Source organism: Rhagoletis pomonella, unplaced genomic scaffold (genome assembly GCF_013731165.1).
Source record: "Rhagoletis pomonella isolate Grant_MI unplaced genomic scaffold, Rhpom_1.0 Rhpom_scaffold_00007, whole genome shotgun sequence".
NCBI lineage: Eukaryota > Metazoa > Arthropoda > Insecta > Diptera > Tephritidae > Rhagoletis > Rhagoletis pomonella.
The window spans coordinates 68490869-68506738 of NW_023458561.1; positions in this window are offsets into that span (position 1 = coordinate 68490869).

Consider the following 15870-nt stretch of genomic DNA (forward strand, 5'->3'; position numbering starts at 1 on the left):
TCGCTGGGATTGGTTTGTGTGGAATGTTTTGATGGTTCGCTTTTGTTACGCTCGGTGTGAAATATGTGGAAATATGTTGTAATTGCAAAAGCTGAATTGCGAATTGCCAACTGTATGTGTACATATGTATGTGGATGCACATACATAGATCTGAAGCTGCAGCTATCTATAGTTGATGATGTTGCGACGTAAGGCGAAGCCGTGACCGAAGCGATTGCGTCGCGAATAGATGTTAGGACATAATTTGAAATCTTAAGTAATTGAAATGTATTTGCAACTGCATAGTTACAGGCATACATACATACATACATACATATATACATAGAAAATAAAAATATTACATACATAGGTACATAAGTGCATTGATAGACTTCCCTTCCCGGTGAACATTGGCAAGCATTAGGCAGAGCAAATATTGGAAGGACAAATAGGGAATTTAACGCAGAAAAAAGCTTGAAACTAAATATGACACGGTTCGTTCAATCTTCTGTAGCTTAATCACGACAACAAGCAGGATAGGTTAGGTGCAGCCAGAAATGACTCTCATGTAGTCCCCCTGTATTACTGCAGCTGGACTGGACCAACAATCTTCCAGCCTTCTACTAAATCCACTTTGAGAAAGAAGAAATTACGTCAGGTTTCTATTCTAAGCTTTGTTGACCCAAGAAAAGTTGCCAAGTCCATTTTTTGAAAATCTTCAGGAGAGACAAAAAATCGATGTAGTATCGTATTGCCTGCAATTGTGCATGAAAAACTAAATTTTGAAAAAAAAAAAATGCACTTGGCACCTTTTCACCTTTAGGTAGCGATATGTAAGTGCAACTTGGTGACCCCATTGCCACTCTGAAAACTTATCAGACTTTTTGTAGCTGGCCTATTGTTAAAACATCTCATGGGGAAAAAGCGCCACCTCCGTCTGGCCAACTGGACAGCTGCAAAGAAAATGCTGAGTTCCCTTAGTATGAGTACTGACTAAGGCTGGGAATTCTATGAGAATTTTTTGAATATCCATATAAACCTGACATTCGATTATCTGATAAGAATATCCGAATCCGGATAAGAAATAAGCTACTATTAACCGGATATTCGGAATATACGGAGTCTTAGCCCTAGTGCTGACTTTGTCCGAAGAATTTCAGCTCCGGGCTTATACCTTGTCGAATCATTATTGATGGCTCCAAAAGTGACACTGACTCAGGATCTATAGTACTACATAAATTACATCCAATACTCAAGGTCTAAGCCACCGTCGGAAACTGGATGAACATTGAGCTCAGAAATTACTGGGACTGTTGCTCTCGAACTCCAAGAATGTTGGTATCTGCTATCATTAAGCAATTGGAACTGCCAACAACTTGTGGTATTGCTGTCTACTCACTTCTCGTGGTACATACACACTTCTGCTAGGGGGCTTTCTGGAACGATGTGTTGAGAAACGATCCTGTGGACCCTTTCAAACTAAAGAAGTTAAGTTCTATTCACTTACTTACTTACTTTCAATGGTAATTTGCAGGATGGAGCGATGCTTTGGTCTGGGCACTGAAAGTAGTGGGTGTGAAGAATTGAAGTTCCGCGCCGTTGTCAGAAGCTATTTTTTTAAATAAAATGGTTAGCGCCAATAAAAAGTTGGTTTACTGCATTGGGTTTTCGACCTTGAAGGATTTTTTTGATATATTGACCGATCAATAAAAAGCATCGATTTTCATAAGTGTAGTAGTGGTATCGTAAAAGGTTATTCGACAAATAATAACAATTCTCCGCAATTCTGAATTATCGAAGAACATTTTTATGCTTACATATATTTTGCCTTCATCGTATTTAAATAGTTGGGAGCATAAAATTGTTTCAAACATTTCGACAAAATATTTCATGTAGTGGGAAATCATTAACCAAATAACCACATTTCAAGCGCACTTAAGTACAGAGTGAATATGTATGTATGTATGCACATTCATACACAAACAACCAAAGCGCCACGTGTTTCCTCGGTCGCCAAATGAGCCTTTTGTGCCTTTGATTAGCTCCACTGCGCCACGGCATCCCATCAATTCGGCCGCCTTCGCTGGTTGCCTGGCCGCCGCCGCCGCCGCCGCCGCCGCTGGCCATTCAGCTTTGTATGCTGTGTGTACGAGCAACCAAAAAAAATTAAAAAAAAAATCACTTCGCGGCTTTCTCCTTGACATATGATCGCATACACAAGTGATTATGCTAATGGAAAGTGGACAGCCCTATAACCTCCACGCGCGCAAACAAACACACGCAAGCACGCGCGGGTAGCTCATGTGGAACTGTGGATCCACTGCCGCACATCCACACTACGAGGCACGAGATCCACAGACGCAGACGCAGGCACAGCCAGTGGTCGAAATATGCTCGAAATTGAAGCAGCAGCAGCAGCGGCAGCGACAGCAGAGAAGACAAATGTTACAATTCACCAGGGAAAACACTCGCCAGCTGAGCTTGCGATGAATATCCCATCCCCACTATGAATACAGGAAGGTAGCCGCCGCGGCATGAATAGGAAAGTGTAGAAATAAACAAAAAATAAAAATAAAAAAAATTGCAGGAGCCGGCAGGAAATTATTCGCATTGGTAAATGTTTCATTATATCTACAATCAATAGCAGGGATGGAAAATAATCATTATTTTTTTAAATTTTAACCAAAAAAATAATCAACAAGTTGTAATCGCCGTAAAACAATTTCCACTATACTAACGTATTTAGTCACTAGACACGAATAAAAGCGCGCTAGTGTTTTGACGGCGAAAAGAGGCGCGTAAACAAATATTACGAAAAAAGGCGCTTGAGAAAAACTTTGGCGAAGAAGGCGTAAAACATAGATTTACACCTGGCCAAGGACTGACACTTCAGCATCATTCCCAAAAAACTCTTTGAGGAATTTACATACTGTTACACCCGCAAACATAGTTGACAGCGAAAATAAGTCTACGCGTCCTTTTTCGTCGTCAAATAGTTTAACGCGTCTTTCTTCGCCGTCAACTATGTTAAGAGTCTTTCTTCGCCAAAGTTTTTTATATGCGCCTTTTTTTGTGGTCAACTTTTGGGCTCGCGCCTTTATTCGTGTCAAGCGAGGATACGTGTTCCTACATGCTACTGCAATTTACAATGATTTTTATTTTTAGAGTTTAGCCAATAAAAATTAAAAATAATAATAATATTTTAGTTTTATTTTTTTCATCATCCAAAAAACTCAAAAGCGATACCATCGTGATTTCCGACGTATCTTTTTCGCAGGTAGTGACACCCTAATAAAAGGAAAATAAGCGAAAAAAAAATTTTAAAAAATTATTAAATGCTTACTTAAATTATTTTTAACCGGCTTCACAAAAAAAACCGGTTATCAACACGTCGAAATATTTTTTTTATGAATGTTACGCATAACTTTGGACCACGGTTAACCGATTTCTAAAATTCCTTTTTTAAAGGAAAGAATATAAATTACATTTAAAGGATGCTGAATGAGCGATGAGAAATTTGGCTTTTACCTCAACTTTTTATACTTTTTTGGGATATTTTAATTAGAAGCTAATTAACTGTCAAAACCTATTCCCATTGGGTCCCTGTGACAGTGTTTTTTTTTTTGTTGTTTTTGGTGGTGGTTAACACTCCAAATTGAGGAATATTTGCCTCACCGGTTGATGGCAAATGCTTGGAATTCCTGGGTGTTCTACTTCACGGTAGTGCATCACAATTGTAACGCCCAGAACTTCAGTGCCACATACATACGAGCTATGGCCACTAATGCGGACGCAATATGAGCAAATAAGCAAAGTGTCCACTCATACACACACACAAACAAACACAGTGCGCGCGCGCGCCCGTATGCATATGTTTGTATGAGCCCCACAGAGCGCGAGTAAGTGGTAACCAAAAAAAAAAGCCAGACTACAATGCGCGGTATTGTATGTGAATGTGAATGTGAATGAACGGATGAATTGGTAGGGTTTGGTGATATTAATGCGGTCCTGTCCGGCTGGCAAATGAAAGTCATCAATCAGCGCAGACGCAGTGTAAATCCAGTCACACTGCGCGCCGGCGCGTAAGCTCACAAACATACAGGCATACATACATACACATGCACATGCACATATGCGCTCGAATATTTTTTGTACAGAAAACACTGGGGACACTTCTGTTCTGTGATCGCATTGTATGCAAGCTGATATTCTTGTTTGTATTTGCATTGTGCGCGCTGAGTAGCTTACCACAAGTTAAGTGACTGTTGCCCGGTGGGCAGGTGGAGGAGAATGTTTGCCGGCAATGATTGGTGCTTGATGGGTTTGCCAAGCTTTGCCTACGAGTGTTGGTGGCGGCGGCGGCGGCGGCGGCGGCGGCGGCGGCGGTTGTATGCAAATCCACTAAAGCAAATGCATATATATGTACGTATGTTTGCATGGCTGTACTAATGTATGTATGTATGTATGTATGTATGTGTTGAAGAGCACATACTTCAGCTTTGGCATGGAATGTTTGTACACATTAAGAAGTGGGCAACGAGTGAGTGAAGCGAGATTAGGGCGCCATTTATGGTCCATTTGAACGAAATATTGCCGTAATAGCAGTGGCAATGGCATTCAAGCCTCACTCAGGAAGCCATTAAGAGCAGAAGAAAAAAAAAAAACCTAAAGCCTGACGAAATACTTGTGTTTGCTTGTTGTTTTCTGGTGATATTAGATAGAGGTTACATAATTGCTTGGCAAAAATTTATTTGAACAAAATACATAGGAAAATCAATGTTCTCGCACAAATATTAAAAAAAAACTGTGCCTTAAAAAATTGATGTTTTGTTATAAATCCTTTAGTATAAAAATTTTCTTCTCCATGCCATGCCCTTTTTAATGGATCAGGGTAGCTGAGGTGAGTGAAAATCCTTAAATGCAACGGCTGACGATGATGTATCCTCCCATTTATACGACAAAATCCACAAATACATTCCACAGCCTGGGGAAAGCTGCGTCACGCAGGGAAGCTAAACCAACGAGCAGGCGTATTTTACTATTATTGATACTGATTACCCGATTACCTGATCACTGAGGCCTCCCAAACGTTCCAGCTGAAGCAATGCATCGCCCTCGCAATTTTTTTATGTCAACGGGCAAATGTCAAAAGACGCTCCAAGAGATTTAGGACTCTCTGTCGTAGAGTCTCGGAACGACTGCTGAGACTTAGTTAGAAGGGTGAACAACTCTCACTGAATACCCGACAGGACGCTATAAGGTAATTTACCACCTTTGTAAAATGGCACTTTCTGATGAGATGAACTGCAGGGAAGAAACCTGAGAGCTATACTCAGTGATTGCCCACGTATAAGTTATCTTCGACTTATACAACTTAGGGAACGATTATAGTCGCCATCTTTAATCTGGAACATGATACCCCAGAAAGTGTTTAACTTTATAGAAAGTCTGAGGTGACTAGTCAAAGATTAGCACAATACATCTGGATAGAACACAGCGCTAGTACACATGCGGCTCTAACTCGCCAAAGTTCACGTGTAAAGATGTCCGTCGACAGCCAAGCACCCACTGAGGCAGTATTGGCTATAACTTTAAATTAGCTTTGTGTTCAAAAATGCAGGAATGGAATAGACGAAAAAAGGGAATGAGTGAGCTGATATGCTAGCTGAAACGGGGGGAAACTTAATAGTGGTGTCAGGCAATGATTGAAGGCGAAATCTGTATGGGAAACGTTAACATCCTGCAGAAGAGCCATGATTACGTTTCGCTCTTTCAGTAAAAAATAAATAAACAACCAACTACATTCCAAACCAATGGTCTAGTGAGATAATACAGTTCAGTCAAGCTAAGCTAACCTAACCTAGGCTGTAGTACCTTTACCTACGATGACCATTTGTACCGATTTAAGCGGGACTGTGCCGATTTTAAGAAAATTATCCCGCGGAATATTTTATAAAAATTGTGGCGTATAAGAAGAAATTTGATTTTTTGTTTAGATTCTGTAATTACACCGGCGCACAAAAGAAAATTTGAGACAGGTTTTCTACGAAATGCTGTGATGAAATTGACAACATATTTTATAACTTGTTTGCGGACGCGGCAAATTTTTTTTATTATTATTATTTTTTAAGGGATAAAAAAAGATTGTGTTAGTGAACCCATCACTGATTTATATGTATGTATTATATTTTTCGAGACCCAGCATGCACAAATTGGCACCTCGACGATTTAGTGCCGTGGTGACAAATTGGCAACATCATTTATTTTATATATTTTAGGAAAAATGTTATCAAAAATTCAAAAACTGTTGAATTTCGCGTCAACTGCAATTATTGTTCAATTATGATAGAAAACGACTGATTCAGGCAACTCGACCAGGTGAGTTACCTTCGGTGGACGTTTAAGAGCGTCTGGCAATAAGAAGTCGATACGATGGCGATATTACCGGCGATAAATTGGTTGCCATGGGGGTGTGGGTTGGTTTCTTATTTCCGGCAACAAAAATTGCCTGTTTGGTATATTTTCTATTTAAAAACGAGTTTTGAAGTACATCCATATGTACGTATGTATGATATCGATTTTGCATTGAAAGTTTAATAAACGAATAAAAAGTTAAAAATGTAATACGTGCATTATTTATTCATATGAAAGATTATGGCGTTATCAAATAACTCCTAATTGGATTATTGGGACTAATAAGTCAAAAAGTGCTCTAAACTGAAGCGGCTTTATGTTCACAGCACCTACCTGTATGCAAATACATATACATATGTACATGCGTATGATGATTATTTCCTACATACATACATTCTTGCATAAGGATATATAAAAATATGTTCTATGCCTTCATCTAGTTGATACTTTTACGACTCTCAGTCATGGCCTCGGCAATAAAAACAAATTTGTCGCTTGGACGCGCCCGAACCGACAACAAAATTCAACACGCTTCCTAACACTGTATATTTGACATTCATAAAAACCTATTCTGACATTCTGGCATATAACAGGAAAGTATTAAAAAATTGTCGTAAAAGCATCAGCGTGTTGCAATTGCATATTTCACTGCGCCAGTCAGTCGTCGAGCGGTCAGCCCAATTGGGGAAATGCTGATGCCCATGCGGACTATTAAGTACCTATCCAGCCCATTAAGTACCACCATACGGCGTGCCAGCTGCATACATGGCAACATTTTATGGCATAAAATTCCGCTTTACGATGTGCGGCGGTGACACCCAATTTTTCTCGCAACACACTGTTGTTGGGTAATAAAAATTTGATCCCAACAAGATTTGCAAGCAAGCAAAAAGGACGAGAACTCAATGTTGCAAATTTTCCTACATCGTAGCAATTTTATTTTTTTTCCAGCAGGCATAGCGCACCAGTATGTTCCGCAATAGGCGAAATGATATTCTCATGCTAATACACCGGGGGAATTGTAAATTAAGCTGGGCGTGAAGTACGTCTTCATAGGATTTGGTGCTTAAGGCGTATTGCTTGCTTACAATGTAAGCACCGGACAATATTTTGTAATTTGATCGCAAAAAATTGGCTCAAAAAAGTACTTAAAGATTCATGCAATTTTGTACTTTGTCGACTTGCGCGCGCCGCGGCGACATCTTTCTTTTGGAGCGACCGACACTGCAACATTCGCCCAGCCAACGGGTTTGTTTCAAATTTATCCAGCAAATCAATCAATCACCGAAAGTCCCAAATTACGCACTCGAAGGGCCGGCCATACATCCGGAATTTTTGGGGAAAAATGTCATTGAGTTTGTGAAATTCGTCGGCGCGCCGTAAAGAGCGGCGGGTTGGCGGCTTTTACTTCAAACAACGCGTAGCCGTGGCCGAAACATAAAACAAAAATAAACACAACAAATTCTTGCACAACAACAATTTTAATTAACAGTGGACCAATTAGTAGTGGATGATAATGGATGTGTGTGTGTGTGTGTGTGTATGTGCAATCAAAAGCATGCTCCTTATTTCTTTACTTATGTATGTAATTTTGCCCTGTTATCGATAAGCCGCTTCAATTTCAACAATCTGGCCACATATCAATTACTAAGCTATTTCTTCGGTGCATTTTCAGTAAATTGTCGCAGAAAATTACAGGTCTTTAAGATCTAATTACAAGCCATCGAGATTTAAACAATTTCGCTGAAAAGTTCGCCCAGTTATTTCAACTTAGTGGGAATATGTATGGTGCGTATGTACTCATACATACCTGTGCATACATACATATACGTATGTATGTTTGTAGTTATATTAGTACTGTTTGATGTAAAATTTGTTAAAAACGAACTGAATTGCTCCATACGTAAAAGCATTCATTGGGAGTGACAGAGATCCGAGAAATTTCGTCTGGAATGAAGAGAATTTTTTATAGAAGGATTTTGTATACCAATGTCTGTTTCTGCAGTTTCAAATTTCCGCTAGATCACTGCTTATCAACCTTAGCACTTCCAAGGTCTATAGCGATAGAGTGGTTTCCCTATGACCATCTGTAGAAATGTACGAAAAGCTTAAAAAAACTTGTAAACTAGGCTATTCCAGTAGGCAATCCCGGGAGTCGTGATATTGGCAAGCCTGACAAAAACTGGAAGCGCAAGATCGCGATGGAGTCAAGATAATTGAAGAAGCACTATTGAAGTTGGCCCACAAGCATTTGTATGGACATGAGGGCTATAATTTTACAAAAAAAAAACACAGTAGTAGCTTTTACATATTTTTATTTATTTATTCTAAGTAAAGACTGATGAAATATTTTTTGCGAGAATCTACAAACCCCACTATAGTCTATTAATCTATGATTTGAGGTCTGGGCTGCCCGACGGCTATTCGTTCACATAGCTCATATTCCGGCTTCTGACCCATTTTTACGTAGTCTTTACATAATTATTTGGAGTAGAAACTGAGAAGAGGGTCGGTCGATTATGAACCAAACTGACACAAAAATTGGGTGACGGACGTGCTGAAAGAAATAAAGAATTTTTGTAACAATTCTGCGTAAACTAGCGAAGTAAAGCTGCTGATTTTCACCAGCGATTTAGTCGTCAATTTTGCTAATAAATAATCGTATTTTGTGGTTTTCCGCTTGTGACTTCTATGGAGATGTATACAGTACAAGCAAGGGCAGATTGCTGAATCTAAGCAGTTTTAAAGGGGGTGGCCTACAGGGTCTTTTAAAAGGGATACCTAAAAAACGATAATCGCCATTTTCAACGAGGGATCTCAAGCTTTGTACACTTATGCTTCCAAACTTGTGGATAAGGACACTGGATCCTGTATTTACGGACCTATATTTCAAAAGAGCGACCTGAAGGGCAAATACCCAACCCTATTCCAGCCGTAAATTTTCGCAAATTGAAGTTTGTTTCCACGAATGTCTTCGCAGAAGGACTAATGGGGCAACAATAAACATCATGTCCGATAGCCAGGCAGCATTTAGAGCGCTTGACTCTTGCAAAACGGTGTCAAAGCTAGCAGACATGAAGACTTCGATGGCAACGAAAGTGTTGATACTCTAGCGAAATGCGGTGCTCAACGGAGCCTATTCGGCCCTTAGCCTTTCTGTGGCCCATCCAGAGGACTCGAGATTCATGCGTGCCTTTCTCTAACTGAATTTCAAGGGACTGCATTGGTTGTTGTTCAAAACGATTAGATTTCTTCTAATTTCAGTAGGGCTTAACAAATTGTAACGTCTCGGAAACCTTCGATGTAGCAATGTTTTTCTGCCGATGTATTCAACAAGCATCGATCTGAGTTCAATCACTTCTTGAGACTCAACTATTCAAAGAATCCATAAACAGTAAATAAGTATGCAAGCTCGTAAATTTCAATACGTGTATGTATGTATTTAAGTATTTATATGCATATTTAATCTTATCTTTACGGCATAAAAAATGTATGTTACTCAAAAATCAAGCTACTGTTTAGTTTACAACCTTAGCGGCTCCACGTATTTCACGTATTCCAATCACTACTCAACTGGCTAATAAAATATTTATGTTCTCAAAAAAAATTGTCATAACTCACACTCACCTGCCGAATAAAACTGTGAAATATTGATAACAATTAAATTGGTCGGCACACACTGATGCAGCGGCGGCGAAGTAAGGTGACCAGAATATTAATGAATTGAATTTGAATGCGCACACGAATGCACGATGAAAGATATAAAAAAAAAAACAAGAACAGAAAAGGGAAGTAACCATAAGTCAAATAAGGGAAATAAAGAAACACATGACGCCACCGACAAAGTTCAAAAACATTCATAAAAAAGTGATAAATGTAAAGAAATAAAAAAGAGTGCCCACAGCAGGAAATCAACTGTCAATTACTTATGCGGTTTACGAACACTTCCGAAATTCTTCGCCAAGTGTATACTCGTATATGAGGCAGGAAATTTATACATGTGCATGTGTATATTTATTATTAAAGGCATGAATGCATGTAAATATGATTTGATTCGTACCCCATAAAAATGTTTTTTTTATAAATTTATTATTTTTTCAATATACTCCTAAACTATGTGGATTATGTTTGCATCTATTAGTGATTAATGTACAAACTTTCTTAGTAACAATTATTTAATACCACAAACGTATACAATTAACGTTATTCTGTGATGCTGAAATCTTAACTTCACGCTTTAAATTTATTAATTTTGTGTATTTATATTAAGAAAATTTATGTACGAAATCTTTACAAATAAACACACGACTTGATTCTCCTATACATAAGTGCATACATATGTACATATGAATATAAAAGCCAGCCTCTGCTAAAGCATTTCCTATTGGGAGGATTTGAGGGAGTTAATTGCGAATGTGTCGACCGATTTTCAAACTCAAAGTTACCAAATACTTTATATTGAAGCTGAGTGCGAAGCGGACTTAAGCCTTTTTAACCGACTTCAAAAAAGGAGGAGGTTATCAATATCGGAATATTTTATTTTTATTTAACCGATTTGTATAATTCCTTTTTTTTTAAGGAAACGTGTTACCTCACAGGTGGTCCCATACAAATTTCATTTAAATCCGATCATTGGATGACGAAGAAATTAACGATAATCTTAAATTTCGGTATTGTTTTTTGCTTAAAAATTACTTGTTTATTTAAAAATTTCTTGCTACCTAAATAAATATGTATATGGCGCCTACATATTCGTTAAGTATTTGGCAGAACTTAGCCTACAATCTGTGGTGTGCGGCTTGATGTACATAATTACAAAAAATGTAGGAATCCACAGTTTTAAACCGGCATCGAACGGCGATTTTTTGGGAAACTTTTTCATTTGCCATTTCATTTGCCGAGGGGCGACCGATATTAGAATAAAACTATTGTTATTTTGCTCACACCAGGAATTGAACCTAGGTCTTACCTGGTGGAACTACATTCCACTAAGCACGCGGCTACGGCGGCCGCCACTTCTTTAGCCACCTTTTTGTGATGAAAACTTTTATATTAGAGCCCACCAGACACTGTTCTCTTTTCCAAACAACCATTTATATATATATATGTTTGTATGTATGCAGCTATATCCTCACATGTACATACATACACCCACATTGTCTTCTTCTGCTATTCAACCCGGCTTTTCAGTTAGATTTATAGTTGCTTTATTTCGCTGACACAACAACATCAACCGAAATGTGTGTTGCGCAAGCGCCGCGAGAAGAAAAAAATTACTGACACTTAGTCATTCAGTGGCGTCAATTTTATGTTGACGTACTCATGTGTCTGGTGTCTGGCAGAAAGCAAAAGTGTGGCAAAGTTAGAAACTCGTTGCCTTGCCGTTAACACTTTAGCATTTTGCAAACCAGACGCCGGAAGCAGAGGAAAATTTTATTTACAGCTTCTTGTATTTTCTGTTTATATACTCCTCGTCATTGGGATAGCGCACCCTTTTAATTACTGTTATTTACGGTTTTCCTTTTGTTTATTTAATATTCATTATTTTTTTTTTTTATAAAACTGTAACAACTGTAAGGGATGCGCTTTCCTAATGACCTGCAGTGAATAATATTTTTATTATTATTATTTTTTTTTTTTTTTTGTAGACAGTGCTGCGAATTTCATTCCATGCATGCTAGACAAAATTTTTATATTGAAGAAATGATGGAATACTCAATTTGAAATGAAAGTGAAAGAGAGTGTACGCTAGGGTGGACCAAAAAAAATAAGTAAAGTCGGAATTTGTATGCTCTCACCCCCGAGGATTGTTCTATATCAAAAAAAAAAATATATCCCTGTTTTTTTTTTATTTTGAAACCAAAAGTTATTTAGAGGTCGCTGATAGCGCTCAAAACTTACCACGTATTTTATATGGAAAAAATATTCGTAGGAATGGTATAGAACTCTTGAAAATCAGTATTTTTCTATCGGAGAACTCTGTTTCTCTTTCGGATACTTCCAATAATAATACCTAATTATTTATTTAACCATATTTAATATAAACTATATTTTATACAAAAAATCGTTAATATTAGAAAATGGTAAAAAAAATCGTTTTTATTAGAAAATGGTAAAATAAAAAATTGGAAGTCTCCTTTTAGCATTTTCCACATATTCGTAAGTGAAGAATGGAGCATATACGAAACTTCAGCGGATTTGTAGTACGGTTACTATTTTGTCCGCAGCTTATATGAGGGCCTCCCACTGTGCATCGTGTGCTTTCAGGCGAAGCACTCCAGAAAGGAATGGAGTTCGTTACACTGCTATCGAAGTGTACATATGTACCAAAAAGGTGCAGAGCATAGTAGAGAGGGTTTAGAAACGGTTCTAGCATCTTGCTATTTTTTTCTATTTATAGTGGACCCATTCTGAGAGCATTATGCTCAGCGTATTTTGTAGGGGGTTAGACATGGTCTCTTCAAAAACACCTTTAATTAAGCACGAAACGAACTGGACCTACACTGGATCTAATGGTTCTGGAATTAAGAATTCTTGTTATACAGTGCGGTATACAGATTGCTTCATCGCTTCGTTCTCCATGGACTTTTTAATTTTTCTTATGAGACTAGGGAAAGCGTTGATTTATATGAAAATGGCTTCTGCAATAATTGCATTCCTAGTATATATTTATCTTCTTCTTCCGTGGTACTTAATTAATAAAATCCACATATACCGAGTACTGTTTGAGCAAATTGTATCTGTAGAAATGTCGCCAGGCCGTCAAAAACGCTGTACCGTTTTACCGTTTACCGTGTGCGCTCTCATCTGGGTATTTAGCACAACAAGCGGTTTAAACTACAATTTGACATGTGCTCGGGTAATTCATACCCCCTGATTGCCATATAGACTTTGTATATGTATGTGCAAATGAGTATGTAGATCGTGGCAGATTTCAATTTATTTTATTATCCTCTATTTGACTGTTTGCAATGTGTTTTGTTTTTTTTTTTGGTTTTTCTGGCATTTGCAGCGAAATTAGTCGAAAAAGCTGAATCCTTGCATGCATACAAGAACATAAATAAATACACGCACAGTTAGAAAATTGGCAAATATATTTATGCATATTTGCTTGCACAATAAACTGGCCACAAATAAGTACATACATATACATATGTAAGTGCACATACTTGTGCGTAGTTACTTACGAACGCAACGTAGAGAAGCAGCAGCAGCAGCACTGCCTTTACAACATCGGCGAGGAGAGTCGCAGAGCCAGCAGAGTAAGCAAATCGGTTTGTAATGAACGATTGACTCGCAGGCAAAAGTAATTGGGAACTGTCATGCAATCTGATAGTGTTCGAATGCCAAATGGACATAAATTTGTTGTTACCACTCGGTGTGCTTCGTGTGTAGTTTGTATGTGCTTCGTGTGTGTGTGTATGTCACATGGTGCAATTGTAAGTCGATAAGTGTGTTTTGGACTGCGTACGGACTAGAAAAGTACACGCGTGATTACAGTGCTTTATCTAAGCGCTTACAAATGTACAGTTGTACAAATGCCTACATTTTGTACATAGACAAATATATATGTATGTAATAACATTTGTAAACGCGCAATTAACACGCGTAATCGGCGACAAACCGACACATGCTCGCGTTAAAGTGGACACTTTCTGGCATTTGATGTGCGTTCGCATTGACAATTTGCATCTTTTCTTCAGTTCCATTAATTTTCAATATTCATACAAGCACATTACCACATGCGCGCACATAGTTTTTTTTTTTTTTAATTGAGAAGCGTGTGAAATATTAGTCGCTGGTTGGTTTTCCAAAATTCGCTACGCTAAACTAAAGACTTAAGAAACAAAACTGCCATTTGTTTGACATGAACGCATGAAAGTAAAATCTGAGAAAAATTTTTGGTAATTTGAAAATTACACATTCATTTTTGATCCATGCAAACGGGTACATAAACTATAGGCGATTTCAAAACTTCATAAAAATGGGTGGTCTTTTCCAGGCTTCACATAAATTTTTGATAATTTATAACTGGTCACAAATTTTAGACAATTTAAAGACTGGATATAAATATTTGGCCATTAAAAAGCTGTACATAAATTTTAGATAATTTCAAAACTGAACATAAATTTCAGTTCATTTGAGAACTGAACATTAATTTTTGGTCATTTGAAAACTGGGTATAATTTTTTGGGCATAAATTTTTGGTGATTTAAAAACTGAAATTTTTATGCAAAGTGGAAATAATGGTGGCACAGAAATGTTTGTTGCTTTCCAAGAATAAATTTTTGGATAATTTTAAAAGTGGAAATATATTTTTGGTAACTTAAAATATGCAAATGATTTTTTGATCCTATAAAAATTATAAAAAAATGAGCATAATTCTTCCGTCATCGGGGAAGGACTTGGCGTGGTTTATTGGGCTCTCCCAAAATCGCTTAGGAGGTTACAGCGCCGAAAAGGAAGAAGAACAGCTTTGGAAGCACTTTCTATAAAAATTTAGAAAGTTTTTTGTTCCTCCTTTAGAATTGACGGTGACGATTTGCGAGCGAAAAAGTTAGAGTATTTGTATTTGCTTTCCTTCATCTTCCGTGTGAGAACAATTGCTGAAATTTATATATTTTTCTACCCCCTTAATGTATACCCAATATGATACAAGTCAAACAAAAATGCCTCACAAACTACTTAGAAGATTTTGTAATCCAACAAAAGGAAAGATAACTGGAACGACCATCTACTTAAAAAGAAAAATTTTGTTAATTAAGCTGCTAAAAAGGCTCAAATTTGCAAATATTTCAAAGATTTCCCCATGCATCGAAAAATAATAATTTTTGCACTAAAATTTTTTTAATTTTTTTTTTTAATGTTAGTCTTAAGATCATCGACCGTAACAAATACAATTTTAATTTTTCGAAGAAATATTTAAAGTTTCATTTTTTAAGTGCAATCTTATTGTTTTACTTATTGTCAGAAAACGCACGCTCAACTCCATTAATTGTTGACAGAATCGACTTCACATATGCGAATCTCTATGAACCAAAAGCAGTTATATTTCCTGATCTGATTTTTAAATTAAGGACTGTGTTTGAAGCAGACAGGGCGAATATTTTAACGAGCACTCAAGTAGCACACTCTTGTAAATTTGCGAATTTTGGTACAATCAATCAGATTCATAGCAAAATTCGTAAATTTACACCACGTTTTATACACAAATGTGCTACTTGAGCTTGTTCCCGACTCGCGATCATATTTCTCAAGGTTGTGATTCTCGAAAGTGTAACTCATTTTTTCTGATTCCGCAAAACGGTTCTGGATCCAAAATTTTCGAGATTGGATTCTATATGCAACATCGCCTTGAGCAAACGAAAGACTTATGCAGCGAACCTAATGTTTTCTAGATTTAAGTAAACTCAATTCTTAAACTGTTAACTTTTTTATGCAATTGCATGATTATTTCATAATTTTAAAGTATAAATA